The sequence below is a fragment of the Hemiscyllium ocellatum genome, chromosome 10 (assembly GCF_020745735.1).
Source record: "Hemiscyllium ocellatum isolate sHemOce1 chromosome 10, sHemOce1.pat.X.cur, whole genome shotgun sequence".
Taxonomy (NCBI): Eukaryota; Metazoa; Chordata; class Chondrichthyes; order Orectolobiformes; family Hemiscylliidae; genus Hemiscyllium; species Hemiscyllium ocellatum.
Window position 1 is genome coordinate 25,056,704 of NC_083410.1, and position 27,304 is coordinate 25,084,007.

The window sequence follows — 27,304 nt, forward strand, 5'->3', positions numbered from 1 at the left end:
GTCTGTTGGCCATTGGTGTGTGGGCCAGCAGCAGCACTGTGCACCATGTTGCAGCAATTGTCTCTGGTCAGTCAGACAATACAGTTGCAACTGCACCAGTATCCAGGGGAAGTCTTGTACATGCTGATCCACTCTTACCCAAATCCAAAGGCCAGAAGTAAAGCAAGCTCTCAGACACATGAAAAGGGTGACAATTAGTCTGCATTAACTCTGTTTAGAAAAAAGCATTCAATACACTTAAAGACTACATGATGAACATAGCTGAAAATGTGTTGCTGGAAAAGTGCAGCAGGCCAGGCAGCATCCAAGGAGCAGGAGAATCAACGCCTTGGGCATGAACCCTTCTTCAGGAAAGGCTCAAGCCCGAGGTGTTGATTCTCCTGCTCCTTGGATGCTGCCTGGCCTGCTGCACTTTTCCAGCAACACATTTTCAGCTCTGATCTCCAGCATCTGCAGTCCTCACTTTCTCCTCACATGATGAACATACTCAGGGGATAAAGGAACTGAATGCTTAATATTGGTTGGTAATAATAAAAAAGCCTCATAAGATATTGAGCTAACTGATGTGTTTGACATGTATCAACAGTTTCTCAAGCTGCTTATAATAAACATAAGAATCCCTATAGTGTGTAGAGCAGGCCATCTGGCCCATCAAGTCCACAATCCCCCTCCAAACAGCATCCCACTCAGCCCCACCGCCCATTTCCAATGGCTAATCCACCAAGCCTGCGCATCCCTCGATACGATGGGAAACACCCAAGCTGCACATCTTTGGACCACAGGAGGAAACCAGAGTACCCAGAGGAAACCCACACAGACATGGGGAGAATCTACAAGCTCCACACAGTCACCCATGGGTGGAGTTGAACCTGGGTCCCTAGTGCTGTGAGCCAGCAGTGCTAACCACTGAACCACTGTGCTGCTCATAAATTATTGTATTTAGCGCATTCAAGATTTTCAAAGCCTCTGTCAGATCTCCTTTCAGCCTTCTTCTATCCAAGAAGAACTAACCCTATTGCTTCATGACTAAAGTTCCTCATCCCTGGGCCAACTCCTGTCAATTGCTTCTGCACTGTCTCCAGTGTGTTCACATCATTCCGATAATGTGGAGTCCACCATTTTACACATCATTCCAGCTGAGGTTTTACTGGCTCACAGTGTTGATGCACTGAATGTACAGATGATAAAATCCTTGCTGAAGGGCATTTCTAAGTGACAAAAACGTAACTATTAAGCCAATTCATATCCATATTACAAATAGTCATTATGTCTGTTGACTTTCAATGTAGATTTGAAAACAGTTGTGTCTAAAAGGAATTGCTCGCAGAACATTGAACTCTATATTGGTATTGCCTTCAGAAGAAACAAGTCTCCACAACTGATGGAAATGGTAACCTAGATTTAATGTAAGATGTGTCATTGTCAACAGCAGATTACATTTGTATAGCACTTTTAACTGTAATAAAAAAAACCCTTGAGTGCTTCCCAGGGATGCGATCAAACTGGACATGATACTGAGCTGGGTTCTGTGCTATGCTGGCCAGCTGTTGGATCCAAGGTGGAGAGGTAATTATGGAAGGGTTGGGATTAAATTTAGAATTAGGTTTTATTATCATGTGTACTCAGGTATAGGGGTACAGGAGTACGGTGAAAATTTTACAATGTCGCCATTCACGGTGCCATCTTAGGGACATGGTACCTAGGTACAAATCTTATGTAAAATGTAGAAAAATAAAGAAATAAATTAAATGTTCAACTCTACAATTCATCTCAGTATTAACTAGTAAAGTTAAAAGTTCCAAATTTCGGAGTTGTTTCTTGTGCACGCAAGAAAAGTATCCTTACTGTTCTCGACTCAACTCAAGACAATTGGACAGAATTCTTTTTGCAGTCTAGGTGAAGGGGCAGGACCAAGGAAGTGTGTTTTCTCACTGGCTGGAAGGCAGGTTGTGTTTTTGTCCAGCAAGGAAATGCAGCTCAGCTCATTTGCTGTGCACACAAAAGTAAAATGGTAAATCTCCTGGAAGATTGGTTCTGGCCATCCTTTAACTTGTGGACTAGGGGGTTGAAGATATGGGCACCCAGGCAGCGAAACATTCTCTGCGACGCTGCTGCACCTCTATTGTCATTCTCCAGAATTTGGAGACTTTCCTGTATCTATCTGATGATAGCTGCTGCTACCAGTGATGTCAGACCAGACCACCATGAGTTCATGGTTGACCGTCACCCAGTTTGCAGGTTCTCCTCCTGGTGATGAGGGAAAGGAAGGAGGTGCTGTATCTCAGAGACAGCAGCTGACCATGACAAATAGGTCAGAGGTAGCAGCACAGGTTCCTGGCCCTGGTTCCAGTTGCTGCATTGAACGGGGCAATTATTTTTCTTACCATCCCACAGATTTCCACCTAATAAACATTTAAGAATGGGAAAATCAAATCATTTTGTTAAGTGGCCCTTTGATTTTCCTCCTGATGTTTGTTCACAAGCTTGCTTTGCACAATAATTTTTCTCTCCTGGAAACTCCAACACAATCCTGAAGAGTTTAAAACCTTTTGCTGCCCTCCTGTCTTACTTGACAAGTCTCCTTGCCTCAGACAGACTACAAGCTTTGACAAGTCTCTGTGACCCTATGGACTGCCTGAAACCAACCTGAATAGTGGATATGGACAAACACTACACCAAGAGACAAAACAGCTGCACTCTCCAAGATGAACAGTTCGATCATGAGCTCACCTTCTGCATGCCTCTTTAAAGAGTGGGGTTTCTGAAGACTTTTTTGTTGCTGGCACAGGACTTTATGGGGAAGGGAACTTAATTCTGATTTGATTATTCTAACGAGGCAAGCATGAGATGTAATGCATGGGAAAGGGCTGAATATCATTGGGAAAACCCACCTGCATTTACACTTAAGAGAAGTTAACCTTCAAACTTCATCATGTTGTTGAGATCCCAAGTTGTTCCCATTTGCTTAAGTTCACCTCCTCCTTGCCTCGCATGCACAGGAACAGCACGAGTAGCATAGTCCAGTGTGTATCCCAGCATTGTGCCCATTTATCGGAGTTTTATAATGGACGTAGAACAGCGATTTGCATATTTAAGGCACTCCGATCTGCCTCAGGTGGATTGTTCGGCCATTTACAGACTGCAAGGTGATTCCCTGTGCCAGGTTCAGGCCAGTGTCCAATTCTGAGGATATTGTATGGACTATGAAATGATTCTCCAGTTTGGTTCTCTCTGTACTTTGTGCACTGATTAAATGAAGACTATTTAAGAGTTCCAGAGGCCCAGTGCATCTCTGAAAATCAGTAGATCTGCTTTGTAGATGACTTAAATAGTTTTAAATTTGGTGATTGTCTGAATAACCAGCAAAACATTCCCTTTCCCTTTTGTTTTACTGATCTGCTTATTCAAGACCAGTTGTTCAATGACCTCATAAACTGTTGATGTGAAGTTGGAATTACGACACCTTTGGTTTGCTCCAGGAATGGCTAATTACCTCAGCGTGATGAATGAGTGTCCTGAACATTTAATAGCTTCAATATTCATTAGCTGGCAATTGGCATTTCTTTTGTTTGATTCGCAAAGCCTTTGCAGATACAGGGCTTTCAATTAAACCTGTATCCAGGATACATGAACACTGTGCATGAACCACAGGTCATGCAAGCAATTACTTTATGCATATACATTGCAATATTAAATCAAGATATGCTCGAGCATCCTTATACAATTAGTATGCTTCACAAATCGCTGTAGGCCCAAATACGGCTTGCTGTTTTTCCACATTTGATTTGTTCTGTATGTTTGAATCTACGTTATGTTTGCATTTCCTATGGCTTCTTATGCCTCATCCTGTCCTCAATGTACTGGAGTAAATTAGAAGAGAGTTTAACATAGAAAGGTAGCCCTCCTATTCTTTATCAATGTGACTTTCTCTTCATGTGGAGCCTGGCCTGGACAAGAAACATTGGCTGGTTGTTTGATGGAGGAACGTGAATTGCAAATGAGGTTAGGATTTCAGGCAGAGCCCATCCACTGGCCAGAATGTTAAGGATGAATGTGCTTCTTCCTGCCCTGGACGTGGTTCAGGCATTTACTTGATGACCTCAGTCCTTTTGAGAAAGGCATCCTGCCTTCAGAAGCTGCCAATCACTCAGACGACTTGCCAGCAGCAACTCAGCTCCAGCAACACCACTGGGGGCAATTGTAGCAAGTGTAACAAGGTCAGCAGATGGATCGCATAGAAAATGGCTCAAATTCAGGAGCCCTCGCTGGCAGCTTTAACAAGAACTTAAGAGGTTCTGTTCACTCTGAGATCTGGCTCTGAGGAAGCTGGATTAGTGGCAAGGACTTTCCACGTGTAAATACAGGGTGACTTGGTGATGGGATACCAGCCTCTGTGGAGTTATTTCAGTGATGGCTTCTTCTAGGATTACCCCAATGACTGCCAACATTAATCATGCTCTGGAGATATTGTCACTTATGAAAGCAACCAGCGTCTTCCCATGTGGCTTTGGTGGGGGGCATTGCTTGGGCACAGGATGCTAAAACAGAAGGCTCCCATGCCCCCGAAGTCCATGGCAAGTCTGATCTGTTTTACTAAGTAGCCTCCCAGTGTGAACTTCCAATCCACACACTGACTATCAAAGTGATAGTTCCAGACTTTTCATTGTTCTCGGAGCAGAGGGTGTAATTACAGAGGAAGGAGTGGCCCAAGTTGGACACAGACGGGAATTTCTTCTCGCAGAGAGGAATGAATCTGGAAATTTTAATCATGGAGGGCAGTGGAGGCTGGGTCATTTGGTACATTCAAAGCAGGTTTTAATCAGCAAGGGAATCCAGAAATATGGGGAAAGGCAAAGTGGTGTAATGTTCCAAGTAGATGTTCCTGAGCCTGGAAAACTGCAAAAGGGCGAAATTGAATATTCCTCTGAAAATAAATGAGGGGGTCATGAGGTGGTCGCTAGCCCATATCTGTTCAATGCAATGCAACTAGAACCCCAACTGTATGCTGCTTGCTCAGCTGAATTTACTGTTGTGTATATCCATCACCCACAGTGGAGGTGGTGGCTGGATACAACATTAGGGGCCCACAGCCATTACACTCTAACACCATTTAATATTATAAGGTTAATCTGTTCTGAAAGGGGCTGTGAATTGTGGCTGGAGCGGGAGCTGGCTGACAAGTGAGGAAGTGAATCTGACTTGCAAAACATTGAACAGTAGTATGGTATGTGAGAGGCAGGACTCCAATGGTTTTAGTTCCTGCACACAGAGACCTGGTTAGAGGAGGTACAGTGTGGAAGGGGTGTCCTGTATCCACAGGGGGCACTAAGAGGCCCTCCAGATACCAACTGGAGAGGTGAATGCCAGGGGTAATGCTCAGACATCTGCAGTGGTGTCGCCCCAAGTTCAGAGACCTCTTGTGAGCAGTCAAAGTCAGTAAATATTTTTTTCAAATGCCACATCCTGCCAATTACCAGGAACCATAACTCATTACAATTGCCATCTCACATTGTGCCACAATCTCTAACCAGCAGCCTTGTAATGATATTGGCATTCTTCACTTCATCCTCCCACATCCTCACCCCTACAGCTTCCAGCTTGCACATACTGCCAACTATTTGGCCATTGACAGCCACATTAGCCAATCTCATTGCACGTCACTCACTGATACACTTGCCTTTTACCTGCAGAACAGATTGGCACAGATCCAGAGGCAATAAGAGTTGAACAGGGAGGGGACAAGGATAGAGGGGAAGCACACCAGCACTTTCTGACCATCATGAAGGAAATGGTGTTGGCCATTATTGAGTCACCCGTTGCCACGTCGGTGATCAGTAGCGGGGATGAAACCTTGGAACATGACAATATGTTGATACCCAATCCTTCTCACATCTCACTAATCCCCCAGCCCACACTCTCCTATGATTTACAAGGTGTAAGTGCTGCAAGAATGTATCTCTTATCACCCATTCTCTCTACCATACCGCAATCTTTCGCCTTTCAGATGTACAAGAGGTACAGCTGCCTAGACAGTGGAGGAGGTGTGAGAGTGATAGTAAAGACATGACACCATCGTTTGATTGCAGGCTCAGAGCCAGCAGCTCTCACACTGACAGTGTGTGTACCTTGAAGAGTAGATCAGAGGCACAATCAGTACTCAGTCAGACATACCTGGGCTGCAGGTGCAGCACATACCTTAGGGCAAGGCCACACATGGCGGCCACTGCAAGAGAACTCATATGTGTGCTCCAAATGGACATTTACTGTTGAGGGATTTGTATGACAAAATGCTTAGGAAGTCCTGCAGATCATTTCAAGGAGCATGCAGGAGTTCACCATCAACTTGGTGCAGTGCGTTGTGCTAATTCTGGATTCCATCCTTTCTGATGTGGAAGTGATGGTCAACTCAGTATGTTTGTGGGCCTAACCATCAGATGGCTCATTATCACAGCGCCCATTGCAGCATGAGCACTCATCACCAGAGTGCTGCAGTTGAAGTGCACAGCACTGTTGTGTAAAGGCAGCTTGCTACCATACTAGTGTGTAAAGCAGCTTACAGACCATCACAATCCCAAAACCAGACCCCAACAAATTACAAAGATTGCTGAGGTGCTGCTCCAGGAGGAGTCGCAGTGGCTCCTCAGAGGATGAATCTTCTCTCCTCTTTAGGAATGCAATGTCTGTTCTTCTGCCTTGAACATTGCCTTTGTTGTTAGTAGCACTGCAGCCACTCATTTGGAAATGGTGCAGTTCTCAACTAGGCCTTTCAGGCCCAGAAAGGTGCTTGACATTACCCTCCAAGAACATCTCCATTCTCCTCCACAGAAAGTCAACAGCCTTTCACCAATCATGTTGGAATAAGTCTACGTAGGAGAACTCAGATTCATTTGAAACTGCTGGGTCTTTTTAATATTGGAGTTTGCAATCTAATCATTACAAATCATCTTAGGAACACTATTGCTTCTAGCAGAAAGGAAGTCTTGGTTTCTGACCTACAGCCTCACAAATGAGTAGTTTTAAAATGTGATTTCTCTGCTTCGTTCCAAGTGGGAAAGGATATTTTTGCTGCTATGTTTTCTGCCGAATAATTTATTAAATCCTGATCTGAATCAATATTACTTAGCAATAGGTAGTCTGTGTGTCTTTAAAGTAGCACAGAACTGTGCTGATAGGAGGATAATGATTTGCATGGTTTAACCTTGCCAATCATTATTGAAGTCAGAAAATGATTTCCTCACCCAATGAAATAAAATATGCAGCCAACTCTGTACAGCTCTGTGGCAATTGTGTTTATTTTTCTATCTCTCTCTTTCAGTAACTGAGTTAAATGTGAAACATTCTTTAGCGTGCATTTTCTTTTCAGGGTTTAATCATATGAGTCTGCTTATGATTGATTCTCACTGTACTTGATGAGTTAAGCCTGGGCATAGACTCAGAGAAGAGCAAAGTTATTGAAAGAGCTGGCAACTGGAACTGAAGTATGGAGTCAACATTTCAGAGCAATATTAATGAAATATGCTACAGACAGAAACAAGTGCAATCTCTGCATTTCATTAAAATCCACATTTGTAGAGAAGCTATTTGAGTTGATAGCATGTCATGTTAATGCCTAGTCAGTCATATTTTAATGTCATTATTAAGGTTAAGAGAAACAGGTGCCCTTGAGTACATATAAATAAAGATGCCCTTGCAGGGCTTTGGTTTTTTAATGGTGAAACATATTACAGTGATTTGGCAGCAAAAGCTGTTCAGTTGTGTGTGAGAACGCTTTTGGACATAAAAAAAAGAATATAAATAGAAGGCTGATGTGGTAATGTTTCTCCCTCTGGAACAGAAAACTTAGGTTCAAGTCCTACCTGGTCCAGAGATGGCCCATAGCAAGTCTGACCAAGTTGAATAAAAGCACCTAGTTATAAAAAGTCAGCAGTTGAAACTGGGAGCTGTGAAACTGAAGAAGTCAATAAACTCTTTCCACAAGGAAAAGCTATATGTCTTGGCTTCTGTCTCACCATCTGGCTTGGGTTCTATTGATACCAAAACCCTAGAGTCAGTCGGGCAGAGCTTTCGCATTATTGTCATGTAGTTCAGAGATAGGCTGTATGGATTTGATGAACAACCACTGTTTATTCAGTATTAAAGCAATGGATGTTGACAATGTGACAATCTCTGCCTAATGCCTACTAAGCTTGTGTTTGCTTGTGTTCACCTGAATAACCAAATGTATTATTTTGTCGATCTTTAGGTGAATGAAGATGTTGAAGGAGTAAGAAAACGTAAAGCTTTCAACTTTGCTAATATTTTGGATGGAGTGTGAAACTGCTATTGAATAATTCATACACAGTGATGCCCAATAAAAATTCCTACAGTGCACATGTAAGTAATTTTCATATTCTTAATTAAATATTTGTGAGGTTTCTAAAGTTTCTTTTTTCCTGTGCATCATGTAAAAAGGCACAAAGATCTACAAATTATTTGTAAATGACATTTTGATGGAAAAATAAGAAAGAAATAACTTACAATTATGCAGCAGCTGTCAAAACCTTAGGATCTATCAAACACCTTACAGTCAATAAAGTCCTTTTGAAGGTTGATCACTGCTGTAGTGCAACTTTTGGTGAAGTATATCAGAATTTAAATATAATCTTCATTTAATAATCGTGTTATGCTCATGCTGCAACCATGACCATCTGTTATCATCTCGAAGTACTTTGTCCTTTCCTACAGTAAAAAATATTATGTAATTTTAAAAATAAAAAAAGTCCTGCATTTCCCAATCTCTGCATATGTCAAAATGTTTCACAAACAATGAAATACTCTTGAATTGTATTCATTGTTGTAGTGAAGAAAGTATGATAGCCAGTTTGTGAACAGAAAGCTTCTGCATGCTTTGATCTTTGTTCTTCATCAAAGACTGCTGTGGGATCATTTATTCTTTTGAGAAGAACACTGGGGCAGTAGTTTAACATCTTGATACTGCACTGCTGTATCAGCCCAGATTTTATACTCACCTCTCCAGAGTGGGACTTGAGTCCACAACTTACTTACTCAAAAATGCCAAAGTTACCACTGACCACAGCTGGTTCCTCCAGCTCTGAATTTCGATGGAACTAAAAAACTTAGAGATTGGCAGTAATTCATTTAATATTGTTTTCAACGGATAAAGAATTAAGGGACAATATCAGGTCAGGGCTCTGTCTCAGCCTAGCAATTCCCATATTGTTTCCCATTTGTGTTCATCATTTCACACTTGTAACAAAATGCTTATGAAAGAATTTCGTTCCAATGAACAACCATTTTAAGTCACTTCCATTTCCTAATAACAGAATAAAAAGGACAAAACCATAATGCCTGAGATCTCCTTTGATGTCTGGAGGTTCATGTTATCTCTGCCAGATTTTATGTTTGACACTGAGATCCATTGCAGAGCCTGTGTAACTGATAAATGCAGCACTCTGTGAAATGTATTTCAGTGCCAGCTCATCTCCCATCCTGATCTTCATACTGGCCTGATAAATAACATGCTGCATATGCACAATGTGGATTCGTCCTTCTGTTGGAAAACTCCATTCAGGAACACCCCTTGCATTGAACTTGAAGGTGCACCATTTAACCAGATTCTTTAAGCAGATGATATTCTTCCTTCAAGCAACTTGTGCAACAAAACCCAGTTTTCTCACCACCACATTATAAATTCCTTCAGTGGTTTATTGTTCTAATGGACGTCCAATGTCAAACAATGATGCAAAGATTTGAATGCCAGACAGATTAAATGCACTAAGAATAGCAGTTTTAATTATCCCTGACCTGCTTTGGATTTTCATTCAGATTTACAAAGTTATTGTTCACTAGCAATGACGCACACACATGCACACATCAGCACAAAGACACGCACACACTCAGACACATACGCACTCACACACAAACACATAAAGCCACACATATGCATGTACACACACACACACACAGATCCACTCACTCATGTGTTAATACACACACAAATACAAAGACCCCAATGGACACAGACACACGCGCACACACGTATGCGCGCGCACACACGTATACACACACATACACGTGTACACACACATACCCACACACATATCTACACATGCACATAATATATGCACACATACTTGCCGACACAGACAGACACACACACACACATGAAATCAGCTGAATCACAAACTGTAACTTGAAAGGAATGAGGACACTAAAGCTTGAACAATAATAATAATAATAATAATAATGAACAATCCTGTCAAAAGAGGAAGCGGGCTGAGCATGTTAATGAAAAGATGAAGTTGAACAAAAGGAAAAACTGTCTCATTATGTCACCAGGAGTTACATATTTTATAAGAGGCCTCTGATATCTCCCATCCTGACCTGAATCCATTTGTATGTGATAGCTTTCAGTACTTAGAAACAGTAAAGTGACATTGTTCTTACTTGAGAGGTAAATGCTCAAGGTAACCACAGCATACCACTTGACCTAGAGTATCACATGGGTTCATTCCAATCTGAAACAACTGATTTTTAAATTTTCTCACACCTCCCAGACCTGACTGCTCAGCTCAGGATTTCAAAGTTGCCCCTTCTTAAATTTCTCTAACAGGTCAACTTCCCCACTGGGAACTGAAGGGAGTCAGGTCTGTGCAAAGCCTGTTATAAGCCAAATCTCCCAAGGATTGCCCCCACCATGGAACACCACATTTCTGGCCTGAACAGCAGATTTGGCTTTTTGAAAAATGTGGAGCTGATCTGGGAACCTGTCAGCGCTGCACATTAGAGGCCAAGCTGCACCCCCTTTGTGAAAGCAGGAATTGCTGGATTCCAAGGGTTAAAGGTCCCAAAAGCATTTTGACAAAAGCTCGAGTCTGGGAGGTGATGGGTAGAGATGGCTGTTAGGTCAGGTTGAATTGGAGGGGGGGGGGTGTTGGTAGGAGTAATTGGAAATGTTTAATCAGGGTGGGGTAGAGGTGGGGTGAAGAATTCATGGTTAACCAGGAATTAGAGTAGGTTTTAGTTTCTCTAACTCCCCTGGGTAACTGTCAGTATAGGTCATAATCTTTCAAGCATATGACTAATTCAGAGATATAGACTTTCCTTGAGAGTTCCTGATATAATTAAGAGTCAACCATTTTGCTGTGGTCTGATCTTACATGTAGGCCAGACTGGGGGAATGTATAGCAATTGGAGGACACGAATGACTTCTTACAACAACTTTGGAGAGCTGGTTTCATGATCAATATTACTGGAAATAACTTTAAATTCCAGATTAATGTATTGAATTAAATTTCTGCTCATTTTCATGTGGAGTTTGAGCCCTTCCACCCAGAATCTTAACCTGGGTCTCTGGCTGACTTAGGAGAAGGTGAGGACTGCCGATGCTGGAGATCAGAGCCGAAGACAGTGGTGCTGGAAAAACACTGCAGGTCAGGCAGCATCTGAGGAGCAGGAGAATCGACGTTTCAGGATAAGCTCTTCATCAGGAATGAGACTTGTGGACCAAGGGAACTGAGAGATAAATGGGAGGGGGTGGGGCTGGAGGGAAGGTAGTTGAGAATGCAATAAGTAGGTGAAGGTGGGGATAATGGTGATAGGTCAGAGAAAAGGATGGAGCGGATACGTGGAAAGGAAGATGGACAGGTCATGAGGATGGGGCTGAGTTGGAAGGTTGGATCTGGGATAAGGTGGGGGGAGGGGAAATGAGGAAACTGGTGAAATCCACATTGATCCCATGCGATTGGAGAGTCCCAAAGCAGAATATGAGGCGTTGCACTTCCAGGCGTCAGTTGGTAAAAGTTTGGCAGTGGATGAGGCCCAGGACCTGCATGCTCTTGGCAGAGTGGGAGGGGGAGACAATAGACAATAGACAATAGGTGCAGGAGGCCATTCTGCCCTTCGAGCCTGCACCACCATTCAATATGATCATGGCTGATCATCCTTAATCATTATCCTGTTCCTGCCTTATCTCCATAACCCTTGATTCCACTATCCTTGAGAGCTCTATCCAACTCTTTCTTAAATGAATCCAGAGACTGGGCCTCCACTGCCCTCTGGGGAAGAACATTCCACACAGCCACCACTCTCTGGGTGAAGAAGTTTCTCCTCATCACTGTCCTAAATGGTCTACCCCGTATTTATAAGCTGTGTCCTCGGCACTCACCCATCAGCGGGAACATGTTTCCTGCCTCGAGAGTGTCCAATCCTTTAAAGTCCTTTAGAGTTAAAATGTTTGGCCACAAGGCAGGGTGGTTGTTTCGTTCATGTGTCCTGGCAATATTCTCTGAAACATTCCACAAGTTGGCATCCTGTCTCCCCAATGTAGAGGAGAGCACATCAAGAGCAACGGACATAGTAGATGACATATGTGGAAGTACAAGTAAAACTCCAATGGATGCGGAAGGATCCTTTGGGGCCTTGGACGGAGGTGAGGGGGGAGGTGTGGGCACAGGTTTTGCAATTCTTGCGGTGGCAGGAAAGGTGCCAGAAAGGGGGGTGTGGGTGGGGAACGGGATCATGGTGGGGCATGGTCCTGACAAGGTAGCCACAAAGGAAATGGCCTTTACAGAACACAGATAGGGGTGGGGAGGGAAATATGCCCCTGCTGGTTGGGTCTGTTTGTAGGTGGTGGAAATGGCGGAGGATGATGCGATGTATCAGGAGCTTGATGGGGTGGAAGGTGAAGACCAGTGGGGTTCTGACCAGGTCACCTTCATTTGAGGTTCCAAAGAATCCTTGCACATCCACCAGAGATTTACCTGTATTTCCACACACATCATCTACAATGTCCGTTGCTCCCGATGTGGTTTCCTTTAAACTGGGACATCAGTTTTAGATTAGATTACTTACAGTGTGGAAACAGGCCCTTCGGCCCAACAAGTCCACACCGACCTGCCGAAGCGCAACCCACCCATACCCCTACATTTACCCCTTACCTAACACTACGGGCAATTTAGCATGGCCAATTCACCTGACCCGCACATCTTTGGACTGTGGGAGGAAACCCACGCAGACACGGGGAGAATGTGCAAACTCCACACAGTCAGTCACCTGAGGCAGGAATTCAACCCGGGTCTCTGGCGCTGTGAGGCAGCAGTGCTAACCACTGTGCCACCGTGCCGCCCACTTGCAGAATGTTTCAGAAACATCTCCAGAACATATGCACGAAACAACCCCACTTCCCCGTGACCAAACACTCTGCCAAAGACATGCAGGCCCTGAGCCTCCTCCACTGCCAAACCCTTCCCACCTGACACCTGGATGAAATGCCTCAACCTCCACCTTGGGACCCTCCAACCACAAGGGATCAATGTGGATTTCACCAGTTTCCTCATTTCCCCTCACCCCACCTTATCCCAGATCCAACCTCCCAACTCAGCACCCACCCTCTTGACCTGTCCTACCTGTCAATCGTCCTTCCCACCTATCCACTCCACCCTCTTCTCCAACCTATCGCTTTCACCCCCAACTTCATCGACCTATCGCATTCCCAGGAACCTTCACCCCAGCCCCACCCCTCACCCGTTTATCTCTCAGCCCCCTTGGGCCATAAGCCTCATTCCTGACGAAGGGCTTATGCTCGAATTGTTGATTCTCCTGCTCCTGACTGGCTGTGCTTTTCCAGCAACCCACTCTTCGACTCTGGATTACCTGATGAATGCCAATACCACCATGTCACCAACCTTCCCTGTAAATAGATCATTTTTGTAAATATTCAGTGCCAGACTTTGAAATGATTATTATGGAGAGACTTGGGACATATTTATAATGCACCAATGTTTACCAGAGAGGTCAATCATAAGACCTTCGTTGCAAGTGGAATCTTCTGGCCTGGGTGGCAGTGAGCCAACTGATGGGGAGAAAATTTAAATAGGTGATTGGCTGATGCTCCAGAATATCAGCCTCCACATAAAAACAAGAGGACCTTAATCTAACGTTCCCACCCTGACATTAATTGAGGTGCATAAGTGATAGATGCATTTTCACTCAAGATGCCTATTCTTACTTGGGTTCTCACATTACATATGTGATGAGGTAGAGTCAGTCTATCCAACAGGTAATTCAGGCTGGGCAAGCTGCCTATTTCAGGATGAACCCCATAAACCCCCACCCAGTGAGATCGTACCACCCATCTATTTCATGGTCACCCTTCCATCCTAGAGACCAGTGGGTACTATAGCCCTGGCACCATCCCATTTCCCTCTTTGTGGCACTGCCAACTGCTTGAACTAATAGCCTCTGATTGACCCACACCTTTGGCAGGCAGTACTTCCTCAATTGGGGTCCTATTCCCAGTAGAAAGTCTGTGGGCCACCAATGAATGGTATAGTGGTTCAGTGGTTAGCACTGCTGCCTCACAGCGCAGCGCACTCAGGTTCACTTCCAGCCTCGGGTGACTACATGGAGTTGCACATTCTCCTCATGTCAAAGTGAGTTTCCTCCGGCTACTCCGGTTTCCTCCCATAGTCCCATAGAAGATGTGCAGGTTAAGGTGGATTGGCCATGCTAAATTGCCCATATTGTCCAGATTTGTGCAGACTAGGTGAGTTAGTCATGGTAAATGTGGGGTTACCAGGATAGTGCAGGGGGTCTAGGTCTGGGAGGGATGCTCCTTGGAGGACCTTGATGGGCTGAATGGCCTCTTTCTCCACCGTAGGGACGCTATAACTCAATTACTTAAGTGCCTGATTGTCAGAAGTTCTAGTAGGTCCTAACAGGCCACTTGTCTCTTGTAATCTCTCCTGCCTTCCAATTTATTCTAAAACTGGGAAGATTTCACCCTGTGAGTATGCTGTGGTAGAAAATTATAGGCTTCAAATGTACACTCAACATTTCACACAAATAATATCTGGATCATAACTGGGTTATGTAACAGACAAAAGAGATTCCCTCACAAGAAGGAGGAATTAAAATATGGTCCATCCTACCCTTTCTGTCTATGAATGACTCCATGCATGAGTAGACAAGCAGGAGGCTGGAAGAACCCAGCAAGCCAGGTACCATCAGGGGTTGCAGAAGTTGACATTTTGGGTGTAACCCTTCTTCAGGACTGAGGGTGGGTGTGGGGGAAGCTGCAGATAAAGGGGGTGGTAGGGGCAGGATGGTGAAGTGGGGATAGATGAAGACAGGTCGGGTGTACGACTTGGTTGGTCAACGGGAGAAATGAATCCGGTTGGTGGCAGGGAGGGATGGAAGGTGTGGAGGGGCTGGAAAGGGAGTCGGGGGATGGGGAGGGAGGTTATTTGAAATTGGAGAACTCAGTGTTGAGTCCTCCAGGCTGTAGGGTGCCCAGGTGGAAGATAAGGTGCTGTTCCTCCAAGAGGAGCTGTGGTTTGTTTTGGCAATGGAGGAGGCCAAGGATGGTCATGTTGGAATGGGGGGAAACTGAAATGGGCGGTGACTGGGAGGTCCAGTCAGCCCCTGCGGACCCAGCTGCGATGCTCGGTGAGCCATTCCCTAACTTTACATTTTGTCTCCCGAAGTAGCGATGTCCACATCGGGAGCACCTGATGCAGTAAACTAGGTTGGAAGAGAGGCAGTTGAATCTTTGTCTCACCTGGAAGGACTGTTTGGAGCCCTGGCTGGAAGTGACAGGGTTGGTATACCAGCAGGTTTTGCATCTTTCCTGGTTGCAGGGGAAGGTACCTTGGGGTTCAATAGCAGGAGTGGCATGAACCAAGGTTTGTCAGAGGGTACGGTCCTTGCAGAAGGCACAGAGGGGTGGGGAGTGGAAAATGTTTTTGATGGTGGTGTCTATTTGGTGTTGGTGAAAGTGTTTGAGGATGTTGCGTTGGATGTGGAGACTGGTGGGGTGGTGGTTAAGGACAAGGGAGACTGACTTTATTGCGTTGGGAAGGGGGGTATTTAGAGCAGTGGAGTGGAGAATGGAGGTGGTGTCGCGGAGGGTTGTCTGGGTGACAGAGAGGAAAGCACATTGTTCAAAAGGTGAGGGAGGTGGTGTACTGGCAGGTTTTGCATCGTTTCTGGTTGCAGTGGATGATACCTGGGGTTTCGGTGTTGGGGGTGGTGTTGACCAAGGACTGTCAGAGGGAACGGTCCTTGAAGAAGACCCCCACACCCACCCCCAGTCCTGAAGAAGGGTTCCACCCGAACCATTGACTTCTCCACATCCTAATGCTGCCTGGCTTGCTGTGTTCTTCCAGCCTCCTGCCTATCTACTTTGGATTCCAGCGTCTGCGGTTTTTCTGTCTCTATCTATGCATATGTGGCAGAGTCCTGCACAACTCTCCCTCATGTTCTCCTGGACAGAAAATATTGTATAACATAGAACATCATAAGAGGACAGAAGGAAGAATAGAACCCAACAGGGAAAATGGGTAAAACCACCAAATGACACACAGGCTCATTCCTGAAGAAGGGCTTATGCCCAAAACGTCGATTCTCCTGCTCCTTGGATGCTGCCTGACCTGCTGCGCTTTTCCAGCAACACATTTTTCAGCTCAAATGACACACACGATTGTCCAACTCGTATTGTATACTTCCAAAGTGAGGACCAGTATATTTGTTTCCAGATGTTATTGGGTTTCTTGTTTCCACTGCAATATTAAACATAATTATGAATTACACTCTTTGCAGATTTTCTTCTTGTTTTAATGTGGTACTGAATTGACTGCAGCAAGTTATTTGGCGCCTCGGTGATTTCCATGAGCCAAGTCATGTCATGAAAGGTAAAACCTTCAACTCTATTTATTTGAGGAGAAAAAATATATTCGCTTCTCAAAGTCTTGAATGAGTCAAATGTCTACTTAATAGAAACATCAAAATGAAACAAAAGATTATATTTCCATCTTGTTTGGCGGGTTGAGAATCTGAGACATTTCCCCTGTACAAGATGTCTCATGATTGTAAACTATAATCTGTTTCAGTCACTGCTTCTGTTAGGGATTGGAGTGAGAACAGAACTTCAGCAGGCAATAAGTGAGAATGAGTAAGGGGAGACTGGCTGGAAAGTGGATGAGTGCACAGTTCTTTCATTTCTGATGCCAACAACTAAAATCTTGCTGGACCAGGAAACACAAGTTCCACATCTGGAGATCACTCCAGGAAACAATCTCTCATTTCGAGTTGTGACCAGGACACCCTCTTAATTAGCAAGGACACAGGTTCCCTGATTAATTACATGTGGCAGGCAGTTGATGAAAAATGGGGGCAGCTCATCAGAGGTCCTCAAGCCAAATGGTGGGAATCTCAGATTACAGTGAGAGGATACTAAGAACTGAAGATATATCATAGCATCCCTACAGTGTGGAAGTAGGCCATTCAGCCCATCAAATCTACACTGACCCTCTGAACAGTATCCCACCCAGGCCCAACCCCTTACATTTCCCACGGCCAATCTACCTAACCTGCACATCTTTGGACTTTGGAAGGAAACCCACACAGACATAGGGAGAATGTGTAAATTCCACACAGTCACCTGAGGTTAGAATTGAACTTGGGTCCCTGATGCTGTGAGGCAGCAGCGCTAACCACTGAGCCACCATGCCTATGTTAAATGTGTGCATATGCTACCTGCAGCTAGGAGACATGGGAATGGAAGTTCCATGTGATGTGAAAAGGAGAATTATATGAGGATACTGATTTTCCTGCTAACACTATAGCAATTTCTCTTCCTCTAGACAGTGATTTTTCTCAGATTCTCTTTTCAGTATGAGTTTGCTCCTTGTCAGAAACTTCATCACGTCATGTGTCACCACCATCTGTAGTGAAGATAAGTTTCAGATTCAGAGCAATTACTTCTTGTATACCTACTGCACTGTTAAGATTTGTAATAAGCACCTTGGAATTTTTCTGATCTCAAGACTTGAGTACCGATTCAATAACATTAGGCATTTGTATACAACAGCTATCATGAGAATACTTTTGGCATTTCTTCATATGATGGCTTTCTTGCATCAAGTGGTAATTACCACTTGTCATTGTTGTCATCTACAGAATGAACTGACTGATATGCATCTTTATCCCTTTTGTGAAAAGCATGCTGATCCTTCACAGCAAAGGCATCAGCACTGAACTCGTCTGTGCTATCTTCAAAGAGTAATGATTTGAAGATGCCGGTGTTGGACTGGGGCGTCGTTCTGAAAGCTAGTGTGCTTCCAATTAAACCTGTTGGACTATAACATGGTGTTGTGTGATTTTTAACTTCAAAGAGTAAGATAAGGTTCAGTACCTCTTACTGCAATAAATCGTTAATATCAGTGACACTTTGCTTGTCATTCTCCCCTTTCCTCTCTCATTTCAGGTCTAGAATATCATTAGGCAGCTGGTCACTTTAATCCTCAGTGTACTTCTCTCTCACTCCTACTTGCCTACCTCAAAGAGAAAGGAAAGAACTTTTATTTCCTCCAAATGTGGTTTCTTCACTGAATGCTGATCTGCTGCTTTAGTAATTTCTTTGCAATATTGAATGAACTTGAATTTCTTCTGCAGCTGGCAAATAAAGAAGATTCCAAGCTCCACACATTCCTCTGTTCTGTTTTTAATGAAGCAAAATATTGATTAGAAATGATGTACAAAGTTTCAATGACCTCTCTCTGATTATATTGAAATATGGCGTGCATCTGTCTGTGCCCACTGAGTAAAATAACTCCTGCACCATTCAGTTGAAGGGGTTTAGAGAAATTCAGGTTTTAGCCATGGTGTCATTTCTGAAAGAATAGGCACCCCTACTCCTGTGTTCAGTTAAAATCCCTGTTCCTACCATTGACCATGATATTCACATACTGGCAATTCTCTTGTGGAACTACCTTTTCCTCTAAGCAGAATACATTCTGATCTTCAGTGCCATCTACCACTTGGTGACTTGCATGTTGCAGTGTTCTGGTTTTAGACCTTTGTGCCACAAATGGACGTCCCTTACTGATGCAGCAAAGTAAATAGTCTCTCTTGCGGTATGCATGGCTCTCAGTGTTAATTACTCCCAGTACAGTTTTACTATCACCACAATGAGGCCACGTAGAAATAACATTGAATGCACTCTCTTCCCAATCTTCCTGTCTTTTTTGCTGGTACATTGACAGCCTCTGATTAGTTGACTGGATGAAATCAGAGTCAGTGATCAAGAGCAGAGAGTCTCTCTCTCTCTCTCTCTCTCTCTCTCCTCAGACGAACCTTCTGTACTGTTTGTGAAATACAGCCTGCCTGGCTAACTATGCTGCTTCAGCCAATCTAAGATCCTGTTTGGATACAGGTAATTCAGATTTCTTTCTGTAACCCAACCTCTCTGAGCCATCAGATGCCTCCTAGCTCCAAAGAGCAGCACTGTTCCTACATGCTGCCTCTCCCTCTGCCTTCGCCCCAATTGTATTCATTGGCCTGTGAGAGGACTCCTCCCATTATGGCTGTCCTGGGTCATGTGGTTGGGTTTTCACTTGATTATCACCGTGCAAGTGCACCAGCCTGAGGGCAACCAAGTCCTCCCGTACTCTGTGACTGCTGAATTGCAAATGGGCTACCTGTGTCTTCAGCAGGGACATAAGCTGAGAATAAACTGCACAGAGAGAGACTCCAAAAGCCCCCAACCCACATGTGCTACCTGCTTTCGAAGCATTCTTTGGTAAGCATTCAAAAACAATGAATGCTTTTCCATTCAATGATGCAGTCATTGCGGTATGTATAGCTGGATATAGAAGGTATCTTTGTGGAATTGAGTATCACAGGATGAGAAGGTGAGGTAGATAAAAAAAAAAAATTCTAGTGCAGGGTAGAATAATTGCATCAGATTTGCAAATGCTAATGGAGATCTGATTTTTAAAAAAATGAGGAGGACCAACTTTTCTGCCAGTGGCCGCCTTCCAGTTGTCAGCAGGGGAGTTCCAGGCCTGAAATGCTTCAGCTACCCAGCAGGTCCAGCAGCATGTGTGAAGAGACAACTAGAGTTACCTTTTCATACTAGTGACCTTCTACTAGAATTGAAAATGTCACAAGTATGTCAGGATAAGTGGTGGTTGCCTAGTGGTAATATGGTTAGACTAGAAACGCAGGTCAATGTTATGAGGACATGGGTTTCAATTCACACTTGATAGATGGTGAAATCTGAATGCAATATAAAGTCTGAGATAACAAATTGACCTATAAGTGACCATTTAACCATTGTCAATTGTTGTGAAAGTCCATTTAATTCACCAAAGTCCTTCAGGGATGGAAATCTACTGTCCTTACTTGCACTAACCTATGATAACTCCTGACCTACAGCAATATAGTTGACTATTAACTGCCCTCTTGGCAATTAAGGATAGGCAATAAATGCTACCTCAGACACAGCACATGAGTAATTTTTTTTAAAAAATGCTTTGAGCATGTAACAAGTTCATGAAGCAAAAAGGTGAAGTTTCATGAAGGGATGGAAGTCGGGAATGCTTAAAAGAACAGTGAAGTATATACAATCAGCTGATGTCTGAAACAAAGGTTGAGCAGTGGTTTTAAAGTGAAATTATTGAATCTTATGTTGAGTCCAGAAGTTTGTAATGTGTCTAACCACAGCTAAAATTCAACTGGGATCGCTGTCTATTTCCACCAGGGAGTTAAAATCGCCCTGTGGCCTGTTCTCTTCTCACCGGTGTAGTTACTGATGGTAATGACATTTGAACCATGGCAAAAAGGAACATTACTGTTAGCGTTCTCACAATAAATCCCATCAGAATGCCACAGGCATTATTTGCAAAATGCACTTAAGACTGCAATCACTCTGGGACATTCAATCAATGTGAAGACACAAAATGCAAAATATAATTTAGGTAATTTGTCCACGTCAACAGTGTTCTTGGATTATTTTTGTTACAAGCTATTATTAGAGATTGCATACAGGTCCAGGAAGCAGTATTCTGTAAGTACTCTTCAAGATTGCTTTGGTTTTCTTATGGGTCTAGAGGGAACAATCACTAACTAATCCCTGAAGTTTGAGACAACAATAGTGTAGAGAGTGACATTTATAGAACTTGTTTTCTTTTAACTTGCAATCCTGATCAAGAGTAGTCCCTTCAAATCAAAAGGCTATAAATTATAGAAATAAAATAAGCCATAGGTTTTAAATTAAAGAATATGGCAGCAATGGTGGTGGGGTGGGGGGTGGGGTTATATTTGGGTTTTGGGACCATCAACGTGATGGCCATTAAGTGCCAGTCCCATAAGCTAAAAGCCACAGAGATTAAAGGCCAGTTGAGCATCGATGTGCACTGTTTCTGGATCAAACATCTGCTGAAGTCTGCATGAATTGTGATTGTAGCTTATTTAGACCGGACAATTATAGATGTACGGTGCTCAGGTTACATACAAAAGGGACAAATGTGGCTGCGGCTGGGAATATAGTAAGGGCAAAATTCCAAAGTCAGAAGGTCATAATTGTCCTGCTATTGGGCTCGAAGACAGAAAAATGTGTAACAGCTAGCTGGGAAATGTTTCTGTTTCCTCAGACTTAGTGAAGAAAAGGTTCTTTGTTCATCTGAAGGGTTTCTTTGAGTGAACTATAACTTTAATTCTGATTTTTACCATTTCAAAGTGGAGAAAGTGTGGTATCAACATTTTTGGGGGGCAGTTTTTACTCTAATTCCTCCATTCAGTCCTTAGTAAACATACGGTCCTGATATCAAAACCTTTTCCTTATTTTTGATGGTCAGCCATTCGCTGAGTAGATTCCAGAGGAATCTCTGCCCCATTCTGGAATATCAGGATGCAGTGATTTTGCTTCTCATCAGTACTGCTGTTATGATGTTAATGCAGTCTGAGTGTGGATTCAGGGCACCAGCTTATTCAACAGGGGTTCCAGATGCAGGTATATCCTTTGTGAATTTCATGCTAATGTAAAAACAAAAGTACTGTAAATAAACCCAAAACTTGCAAGGAGATATTTACAAAACTGTTTGATTGCAGATTAGTTCCCTGTACAAATCCTAGTCTATCTGGAACATATGCCAGGAAGTAGCTTTTCAAGTTAATAAATGGTCAAGAAATGTCTGTCTGGAGGTCTTGTGGCTTAGTGGGAAATGTTCCTGACTCCAAACCAGCAGCTGTGGGTTTAAGTTCTATTCCAGGACCTGATATCCAAGGATAGTGTGTCAATAACATGGTCAAATAGGCTGAGTATCAATTATAGATCTTCGCAAAATCCAACAATATCAGGTGGTAGAAGCAGAGAGATTTCTGGTCAGCCAAGTGATGGTTAAGAAATCAAAGTCTCTACTATCACTAACCATAGCTCCAGTTTCCAACACGAATGTAAAAATATATACTGCCACAGCAACTCAGGCACGTTTGGGTGGTTCAAAAAAGGATACCAATTGGCTAGATGGCCAGTGTGGATCACATTGGTGCCAACAGAACGGGGTTTGATCGAAGGTCAATTCGGGACTTGTCTCTTTGAGAGTTGTAACTCTTTTGTCATATGGCTTGATGCCTCACCATGAGTTTGCATTCCTTGCAGACTAGTTAAAGAGAAATCAAGACAAGGACTGTTTTCAATCTTAGCCTTTCAAAATAATACCATGTATTATACATTCATGCTGCAATACATGGTAAACATAGATATTCCAGCTCTGACTTATAACTATATTCAAGAATAACTTAAGTGTCTATTTTGTGTGTGCAAGACCTTACCTTATCAGTGTTTTTTTCCAGAGGGTGAGGAGTTCTGGTGTTCTGTTCTTCCAGTGTCCTAACTCTGCTTAGTCTGTGGCATTTATACCCAGTGATGTGCAGCTCTATGGCATCATAGAGGTCTTACACAGCGTGTCATTATGTGTTGGATCAGCAAACAGCAACGTGAAGACAACAAGCTTATAAACCTGAAGGAAATAATGAAGTTAAAAAAAACAGTATTTTATTCATTTAAAGAACATTTAGTGGCCAATTTTCTTCACCTCCAACATTGCTTTTCAAACGTATTTGTGGCAACTTATAACACATGTATCAAACTTATGGAAGAGAAATTATCGAAAGGTATGTTAGTCTAAAGATTTTGCTGATATTACGATGCCAGTACTCAATATGTTCAAATAATATTCCTGCATCTAATATGTTGATGAAACTGATATCATGTTGCTATGGAGAAAGTGATGTGTTTCCATGTTAAGACTCAAATAATTTTTTCTCGACTTTAATTCATTTATAACAATATGCTAAATCAAGCATTTCTTTTGTTGCTTTCCAGCTTTTTAATACAAATATGCCTGGCAACTCAATATTTAATGAATATCCCAGGATCTGGTTATGGGATGGCAGTTTGACATAGAACGAATTGTCAGTCAAAGTACTGGGAAGTTTCTTACTGTTTTGTCTCAGTTCACCCTCTTTAAAATTGAAGATCTAACCCAGTTCCATTTGTGAAGAGGAATGTTGCTCTTCTCAAGACTTTGTAGTATGTGTTTGTTGCCTTTTTCATTGATTTAATTGTAATGCAACTTTGTGGAGTGAAATCCGACTAAACTGATGGGCAGTGGAGAATTTTAAGTCCGTAAACAAATTAAGTTGAGATATTAAATTGCACATCCATCCCATATTCACTGTTGTATTCCAGAAAGTCAGTTCATGAAGGGTAGAAATGGAACCAATCTTTAACCAATGTATAAACATTTATTTGCAGTGTTACACATTAAAACCACAGCCCTCCTAAACTAACACCCCGAGTTAATATCCACCACCTACGACAACTAAACATTGTTAATATACAGTTCGGACTCACTTGCATTGCAGCAAATGGGATAGGTTAAAATCATCCCTCTTCTTTGAATAAGATAACAATATCAAGTTATTGTGATCTAGAATGGATTGCCTTAACGGGCAGTGAATGTTTACTGAGTAGAACTTTCTGAAAGGAATTGAATAAATATTTGAAGAGAAAAGAGTAGGCAATAAAACAAAAAGATATAGAAACAGCAGTTGATTATTCAACCCAATAGTATCTTCTGCCATGAAAAGCAATTATGACTGCTCTGACAATCTTCAACTTGGCTTTACTGTCTTTTCCTCATAACTTTGATTCATCTACTGATTCAAAATCTGTACGTCTCAGCCTTTCATATCCTTAATGGCCCAGCCCTAACAGTCCTCTTGAAATTTAAAAAAAATCTAGAGATTCACCACCCTCTAAGAAAAGAAATTCTTCCTCACCTCCATTTTAAATGGGTGACTTCTTACTTAGAGATTACATCCTCTAGTCCTAGATCCTCCCTCAAGGGGAAACAGCCTTTCCGTATCTACCCTTCCAAGCCATTCAAGAATCGTGTCTGTTTCAACGAGATTGCTTCTAATTTTTCTAAACTCAATTGTGTGCAAGTCCAATGTACTCAACCTGTCCTCCTAACAATCCCTCAACACCTGGGATCAGCCCAGTGAACCTTCTCTGGACTGCTGCCAGTGCCAAGCAATTTTTCCTGAGATAAGAGGGCCAAAACTGCTCTCGTTAGTCCAGATGTGATCTAACTTGTGCTTTTTTTTTGGTTTTAACGAGAACTCCCTACTTCTTTGCTCCATTCCCTTTGAAATAAAGGCCGAGATTGCAACTGCCTTCTATTATCTGCTGATTGTGGATGTCAGCATTTTTTTGATATCTGCCTGAGTACTCTCAAGTCTATCTGTGATGTCGTGCTGTTGCCTTTCTCCATTTTGTTAATATTCAGCTTCTCTGTTCTTCCTGCCAAAGTGCATAACCTCACGTTTTCCCACATTATATTCCTTATGCTAATTCTTTTATGAGACAATGTGAGATTATGCTTAGGTTTTTTTGAGAGACAATGTGAGATCGTGTACTATGACAGGAGGAGGAAAGAACCAAGGCTGCATGCAGAGTCATGAGACTCAAAACATTAGCTCTGTTTTCTTCTCACAGATACTGCCAGACCTGCTGAGTTTCTCCAGAAATGTTTGTTTTTGATGAGGACTGGCCCTGATTTGAGACCTCTTTCAAAAGCAGAACGTAGGCAGGAGGAGCTGAATGGCTTCCTTTTGTGCGTTTTCATTTTATAATGGCAAGTTCAATAAAACTAGAACAAAAAGAGTCAAAGTCTGTGGAAATTTATTGATTACCTGTTTCAACACTTCACTTTTATCTCAACATCTTAACAATCTGAACAAATTTTTGTAGTGATCTGCCACATTCAACAGCATCTTCATCACAGGTGCTCTCTTGTCGGTTGTGGGTTGGAGTAGGGAAATGAAAGGATTTGTAAACTTGAGCTTTTTGATTCTATGAGGCCCCAATGATGTTAACTCCCAAACTTCACCTCAATGCTCCCAATCTCTCCTGTGTCCAAACAAGGCTCATTGGCATTTGGGAGCGGAATGTCAGGGTAGCCCGAGAGTTCTGTCTGCACCCAAAGGCAGTTGGGTGCATGGTTATAGATTTCACCCATCTTCCAGCCCACTCTGCCCTGTCCGACCTTTTTATTTTCAATCTTCACCTCACAGAACGTTCATAAAAAATAAAAAGCAATCATAATTTTTTGTCAGCCCTGGCTCACTTGGTAACACTCCCATTTCAGAAGGCTGAGAGTTCAAATCCTACTCCAGTCACTTGAGTGGAACAATCCAGGCTGACACTCTCAGGCAGTACCCAGACAGTGTAGCACAATCAGAGGTGATGTCATTCAGATGAGAAGCTAAACCAGGCCTAAACTGCTCCCCCAAGGTGGTGTGAAAGATTTCACGATGCTAATTCAAAACAGACAAGGAGAGTTAGTCCAGTGTTTGTGCCAATGTTCATCCTTCATTCAACGTAATAGAAATATATTATCTAGCCATTATCACATCTGGTCTGTGGTAATTTGTTGTGATTCTCTGATTCTCAGCATTGACTGCATTTGAAAGGCTTGATTGTAAAATGCTTTGGTGCATCCTGTGATTGAGAAAGGTTCTATGTAAATGCAAGTAATTTTTCCTTCTCTCTCTCAACAACCACATGATTTTTTTCCTCAGTTTGCCCACAGTTGCATCCAGGTGGATACATTTTTTATTCTTGGAGGCATCAGTGGGGTTGTCAACTCTTGGCACCTTAGCATTTGGGTGAGCCACATGGATAGTAAACTGGGGACACCTCAAACATATAACCTCCTGAGTCATAGGTTTGTCTACTGCTGAATGAGTGGGAGTTCTTTGTACCCAATTCCAACATTGTGAATTTCAGTTTTCTTGGAAGCTTCTATCTTGAATCCTTCTGCCTTAAATCCTTCTAGCTTAGGAGCCCACTGCCCATCATTACTTAAATGGTGAATATGCCATCTGGCCACTGACCATCTCCTTAGTATTAATGGTGAAAGAGATGAGACAGTATGGGGAGAAAGTGGGGACAGGACACTGCGTTGGAGGGGAAAGTGAGGACCGCAGATGCTAGAGATCAGAGTCAAGAGTGTGGTGCTGGAAAAGCACAGCAGGTCAGGCAGCATCCGAGGTGCAGGAAAATCGACATTTTGGGCAAAAGCCCTTCATCAGGAATGTGGCTGAGTTGGATGATCAGCTCTAGTCATATTGAATGGTGGAGCAGGTTTGAAGGGCTGAATAGCCTACTCCTGCTCCTACCTTCCATGTTTCTAAATTTCTTGAAGATGGTATCACACACCAACCCAACCTGGGATTCTGACCCAGAAGTTCAGCCGCTTGTATTAAAGAACATTCATCACTGCTGTCGCATTTCCATCTTACAGCCAAAAGTGAAATCTGGTAATTTCTCGAGTGAAACCACCAGTTTCTGGAAGTCTCATACTATCATTCAATGCTCACTTTTAACAAGATTGCAACTGTCTGAGTTTGTTTCACTCAGACTCCTTGAAGCAGGAGAGTGAGCAGAGTTTCACTCTGGGCTAGGTTTGACATTTTGTGTAATTTGCATACTTAAATTTGCCTACCACCTCCATTAGCTCAGAGGGTGGATTGCGCTGTACCATAGGCATGTCCATGCACACTGTCATTAATGCTTCAAATTGAAATCATTCATGCCCAAGAGCTGAATGGAAGCAAACTGCGTATGAAAACAATGTCATGGTCGTTTAGAGATGGAAGATCTCCTATTAGTAATAGCTCAGTTTATATTGGTCTATCAATCATCTGGACGGAGACACCCTTTGGCAAATGTATAGTCTTTAATCTTCATAACACAATGCAACAAATAAATCCTGCATAATCATGTCAATCCATCAGATGAGCTACAAAATGTTGATGATAATTCACATTATTTGCCTATTGTTTTTGTCTCTTTAATAAATACAAAGCAAAGCCTTTTCCCATGCTGAGCCCCAACATGTAATAGTGAAAATCACTAGCGTCCTATTTTGGTTTAACTCTACTGAGCTACCTT

At 42.8% G+C, this 27,304-nt stretch overlaps 1 protein-coding gene across 1 annotated transcript in view; it reads left to right on the forward strand.

The window, feature by feature from the left end:
* LOC132819372 (muscarinic acetylcholine receptor M3-like) overlaps nucleotides 1–27,304 on the forward strand; it is a 235,847-nt gene that overhangs the window by 106,439 nt on the left and 102,104 nt on the right. Inside the window, exons 2-3 of the mRNA XM_060830848.1 lie at nucleotides 8,243–8,373; nucleotides 16,600–16,691. The gene's annotated coding sequence lies outside the window, so the exon portion shown is untranslated. The remainder of the gene's footprint in view (nucleotides 1–8,242; nucleotides 8,374–16,599; nucleotides 16,692–27,304) is intronic.